Genomic DNA, 6,103 nt, shown 5'->3' on the forward strand with positions numbered 1-6,103 from the left:
AAAGTTAAGTGCCCCAGTGTTTGTGCAGCCCTCCCCATTACATGCTGCACATGTATGGGCAGGTGAAAGGTTCCCTTTAAGCCTGAAGGTGTCTTAACCACTTGAGTCTGCTGCCCGAAGGGGGACGACTTCTTTCCTATTAGGAGATGTGGCTTGCTTGTGTGGATGATGCCTGGGGTTGAGAGGTGTTGTCAACAGGGTACAAAATGGAATTCTCAACCATTCCTCAAAGTCTTCATTTTGACGAATCCAACTTGGGCCTTAAATCGAGCATCTGCTTTTTTCCAGGCCGTTTGTGATCGTCCCAGTTCGGAACAGTTTTAAAGACTCTACTTAAAGAGGCTCTGTCACCAGATTTTGCAACCCCTATCTGCTATTGCAGCAGATCGGCGCTGCAATGTAGATTACAGTAACGTTTTTATTTTTAAAAAACGAGCATTTTTGGCCAAGTTATGACCATTTTTGTAGTTATGCAAATGAGGCTTGCAAAAGTCCAAGTGGGTGTGTTTAAAAGTAAAAGTCCAAGTGGGCGTGTATTATGTGCGTACATCGGGGCGTTTTTAATACTTTTACTAGCTGGGCGCTCTGATGAGAAGTATCATCCACTTCTCTTCAGAACGCCCAGCTTCTGGCAGTGCAGACACAGCGTGTTCTCGAGAGATCACGCTGTGTCGTCACTCACAGGTCCTGCATCGTGTCAGACGAGCGAGGACACCGGCACCAGAGGCTACAGTTGATTCTGCAGCAGCATCAGCGTTTGCAGGTAAGTAGCTACATCGACTTACCTGCAAACGCTGATGCTGCTGCCGAATCAACTGTAGCCTCTGGTGCCGATGTGGCCGTCACGATGCAGGACCTGTGAGTGACGTCACAGATCTGCACTGTCAGAAGCTGGGCGTTCTGAAGAGAAGAGGATGTTACTTCTCATCAGAGCGCCCAGCTAGTGAAAGTATTAAAAACGCCCCGATGTACGCACATAATACACGCCCACTTGGACTTTTGCAAGCCTCATTTGCATAACTACAAAAATGGTCATAACTTGGCCAAAAATGCTCATTTTTTAAAAATAAAAACGTTACTGTAATCTACATTGCAGCGCCGATCTGCTGCAATAGCAGATAGGGGTTGCAAAATCTGGTGACAGAGCCTCTTTAAATTTCTACACAGTTCACAAAGGACAGATCAGTCAAACCAATCCTAAATCTAGAAACTGAACTGCTTTGTTTACATTCAGAGGTTTAGAATGTGTTCCATGCAGTCAGTGGTCGCATCCCTGGAACAAGAATTTATTTTCTCCATCGATATTTGTATGACTACCTCCACATTCCTAGTGGAAGAGCCCACCAGCATTTCCTCTGTTTTATAGTCTGTTCTCAGCATTTCCAGTTTGTCACCCTTCCCTTCAATCTTATGACAGCACCAAGGAATTTCCCCAAGGTCCTGGGGACTATAATGGTGCTTCTCCGCACCAGGGGAGTTGCTATCATCCCTTACCTTATTGACCACTTGGAGAAGGCGGGGGCAATTTTATCAGCCTCAACGTTACCCTGGGGACATTGAAGAAGTTCAGGTTGATCAACAAAGAAAAGTCCTCCTTAGTTCCACTTCAGCACATGGGGTTTCTGGGAATGATTTTCAACATCAGGACAGCCAAGGTTCATCTCCCGGTGGACAGGGTCAAAGCTATCTATAAGTTTCTCCATGCAGGGGCAGAGCAACATGGTAGGTTTTCTCCAACTGATTAAGCCAGTTGAAGGGTTTGGCCTACTTGGTCAGAACCAATACTTTTTTTTACCTTGTGTTAGCCTCCTAATGACAAGGGCCTCTACCCATGGTACTGTGTCCCCCCCCCCCCCACTAAATTCAACAAGAAAGGGATTTTATAGGGAGTACAAAAATGTCAATGATTTATCTTGTACTGATCATGAGTTATAGCATACATTACATACTCCATAACTATTTGCAGCTCTGCTGTTAGTCATTGGAAACTGTCAACAAGCTTGTTTTTAGACCCATATAATGTAGTTACAAATTTACTGTTTTTAGTTTAATTCCATATGTAGAAATGTTGAAATATACATTACCTTTTCAAACAACTTATGCCAATCTAATAGCATACCTGATATAGATCAACTTTGTAATGTACTTACTGTTAAAATGTTGTTGTTTTAGCCATGTAACTTCTGTGTGAAGTTACTGCCACTAGGTGTCTCCCTTCCTGTAATCTGCTGCCCAAACCCTATTGTCAAGCAAAGTTCATCCCTGGTTACATAGCAGATTTGACAGACTCCAGAAGGTGTGGGTGTCTCTGCACTGCCTGCCAATAGAAGTCTATGGAGAGGGGAGGAGGAAGCAGGAGCAGAAAAATAAAGAGGCCATCACAGTACTGGATTCTGATAGGAGACATTATAGCAGTTAAGCTCTGGCCACTAGTTTAGAGAAAACAGAGCACAAGGCCTCATGCACACAAACGTGTTTTTGCGTCCGCAATTCTTCTGAAAAGATGCAGACCAATTCATTTCTATCATGGTTTACACGGTGCATGCATTGGCCGGGAACCCGGACCGCAAATAAAATAGGACAAGTCATTATATGGTCTGGATTTGTGGTCCGGGCTCATTAAAATCAATGTGTGCACGGTCTGTGAATTGCGGACGTCCCGCACATGACACTCTGCGGATGGCCGTGCCGTAATCACAGCCCTTGCACACGGCTATGGTCGTGTGCATGAGGCCTTAGAGATCGGGACTGCAGAGGGGAAACCTGAAATAATGGAGAATACAAGTCATATAATGGCCAGAAACGTTGTTATTCCTCATGCACACACATATGACAGCTGATCTTGACACGTTAGGTACATGTTTTTTTAAAGGTGGATAAACTTGTTGGAGGTCATTGAAATTGGTAATTTGTTACGTTACAATTCCTTAATATGAATAATTTTCTTTGGGCACATTCACACTGCTGTATTTTTGGTATGTATGTACGTGAACGGCTGTTGCTTCTGCCAATAAATAAATGGATCTAAGGCTCTGTGCAGAAGCCGTATATTTGGTGGCAATGATGGGTTCAAATCCCAGCCTGTTAGATAAGTAAAGCTCTTCCCAAAGTCTGCTGCACACAAGCCTAAAATACAGCATTGTGTGTGGTGATAATGATGGGGCACTAAATGATATGTTGTTATAATATACTGGGCAATTTCAGGGTACATTAAGGCCTAATTGATCAAAACTGCCTAATATGGAAAACAGTCTCACAGCAACCAATCACAGTGCAGCGATAAATTTTACAGGCTAGGTTTAGAGATGAAGGCTGAGCTCTGGTTGCTATGGGCAACAAGGCCGGTCTGTCTGTTCGTTTTGATAAACGAGGCTCATTGTATGAGCGTATCTCCAATATTCTCATTTCTGACAAGCTCAGGATACTTTTGCCCATTAGTGCCAGTCCTCAGGGTAGGCTGAATATACGCCACGTCCCTGAAAGCGCTGCAGTACTTTTTTTTTATTATTTATGTATTTATTTATTTTCAGCAATCTAACATGTACAATAATTACAAAACGTAAAGCAAATATCCCAGTAGGAACACAAACCGTGAATGTAGAAGCTGTTCTAATAGAGAACATTGTAAAACATTCCAAATGAAAGCAACACTTTATCCCAGCGGGGTAAACAATTCCTCTAAACGCAAAAAAAAAAATCACTAATAAATATAAACCTTGAGTCGTCCTTTTGTCACATTCTCTAAAATCCTCTTCAGCTATTTCTTAGGTATCTCAGTTTTTGGCTTACAATAGCTTTATCCACCATTACAGGTTATCACTTTGCTTTTCCAGAACCCTGCAAGGCAAATCTTTCCCCTGTTAGGCTGGGTTCACACGAGCATGTTCGGTCCGTAAAAGGACGGAACGTATTTCGGCCGCAAGTCCCGGACCGAACAGTGCAGGGAGCCGGGCTCCTAGCATCATAGTTATGTACAATGCTAGGAGTCCCTGCCTCGCTGCAGGACAACTGTCCCATACTGTAATCATGTTTTCAGTACAGGACTGTAGTTCCACGGAGAGGCAGGGACTCCTAGCGTCGTACATAACTATGATGCTAGGAGCCCGGCTCCCTGCACTGTGTTCGGTCCGGGACTTGCGGCCAAAATACGTTCCGTCCTTTACGGACCGAACATGCTCGTGTGAATCCAGCCTTAGGGTGACCTCGCACATGGCGTTCCTGCATGTGTTTCCATAGCGTAAACCTACACTGCGGAAATCTTTACAAGGGAAGCCTATGGGGAAAAATACTCCGCAGCACAAGAACTACAGAAATCGGTTTGCGGTGCAAAATATTTTTCCCATAGGCATACATTGTCGTTTCTGCCGCGTACTTTCACCATGCAGAAATACAATGCTCGTTCTCCCCATGTGAGCGCACCCTTAGACTCCCAAATTTTCTATTCAATGATGAACTTTCCCTGAAACCTGTAGCTATGAAACAGCTGAATAGAATTTAAAACCACTTGGCAGAAGAGACAATTCAAAACTTCACTCTGCGTTAAAAGGGTTTTCTTGGACTTCTAATTGATGGTCTATACAGGACAACCCCCCCCCCCCCCCCCCCCCCCCCCCCCCCGGCTATACAGAACTAAGGAGCTGCGGCACTCGCTGGAACCCTTCATTGATTATCCAGGCACAGCACCATACACACGGGTTCTGCTGGTCGCCTCGCTATTTGAATACGTATTACATGCCAACCAACCGATCCGCATCCCATCAATAGAAGCCCAGACCAAGACCACAGATCAAGGAAGATATTGATTGGTGATTTAACTTGATGTCCAAACTGACAACCTTCACTGACCAACCGGGAAAGACAAATCGTTCAGAAAACGGTCGTCTAGAATCCCTAATGCATGGCCAGCTTAAAGAGGACCTGGCACGAGGTCATATAAGTTATAACCTGAGTAGAGCGGCCTCCCTGATGAGTGCTGTTTTTATTTGTCCCCCTGGATCCCCCCCTCCTTCTACAGATCTGACCCTCTGCTGTGTTGGCTTTCTCTATGCTAATTTGCTGTAGATAGCCAACGAGGTGGAGCTAGCTCCCCCTGCCTCTGATGCTGACCAATCATCACAAGGCAGCTTGAGGGTAGTTCACGGCCTGTTGGCTAACTACAGAAAATTAGCATAAAGGGAGACAACACAACAGTGGACCAGATCTCTGGAACGGGGGAAGGGTCCAGGGGAAAAAACAAAACAGCGCTGGAATCAGGGAGACCGCGCTATTCAGGCGAGCTAACCAGTTCAACTTACATGACCTAGTGACAGGTTCTCTCTAAGAATAGACCATCAATTAAAAGTCCTGGAAAACTCATTTAAGTGGAAATGCTCTTTAAACTCTAAAAAGTGAAGGTGCAACAGAAAAACCCTTCCCATGGGCAACAGGAAACAGCAGTGAAACATTTGGGAAACTTGACATCGTGATAAAACAAGATGGAAGCCAGTGTGCCCTCTATATCAGTTCTATTATATACAAGATTATTCAAGTGAAAAAGTTAATTCATCATTAAACAAAGCAGAAGAGTATTTGTACACGCTTAGGGTGAATTCACACGTCGCAGATTTTCGGTATGGATTCCGCACTGAAAATCCACAACAATTTAACCCTTACTATGCGAATGGATGGGGTTCTCAAAACCTCATCCACACGTAGCGGGAAAAAATAAATCTTCTGGTCGCACGGCGGATTTTCAAATATGCAGCATGTCAATTCTGTTGCGGATTTGTTGCGGTTTTTACTGTGGATTTCACCCTTTGCAATTCATAGGTTGAAATCGACAAAAATCTGCCACGTCTGAACTCTTATAAGGGGAATTTGGGCAAATACTATAGATAAATATAAAGTAAAATAAAAACGCGTGTAGTATTAATCAGAATGGCTATGAATCAGTCTTCCTTCCACATGAGACCCAAGACAGATAGAAGATCACATCAGTATATGTGTATAGACTCCTTCATATATTTTTCTATATCTCTGTGACAATACCGCAATATTTTTTTTAGTTATGTCTCTTTCTGGAAAAGCTGTGTGACAACCAACATGGATGCCAATACCACACCGA

Source organism: Rhinoderma darwinii, chromosome 8 (genome assembly GCF_050947455.1).
Source record: "Rhinoderma darwinii isolate aRhiDar2 chromosome 8, aRhiDar2.hap1, whole genome shotgun sequence".
NCBI classification, from domain to species: Eukaryota; Metazoa; Chordata; class Amphibia; order Anura; family Rhinodermatidae; genus Rhinoderma; species Rhinoderma darwinii.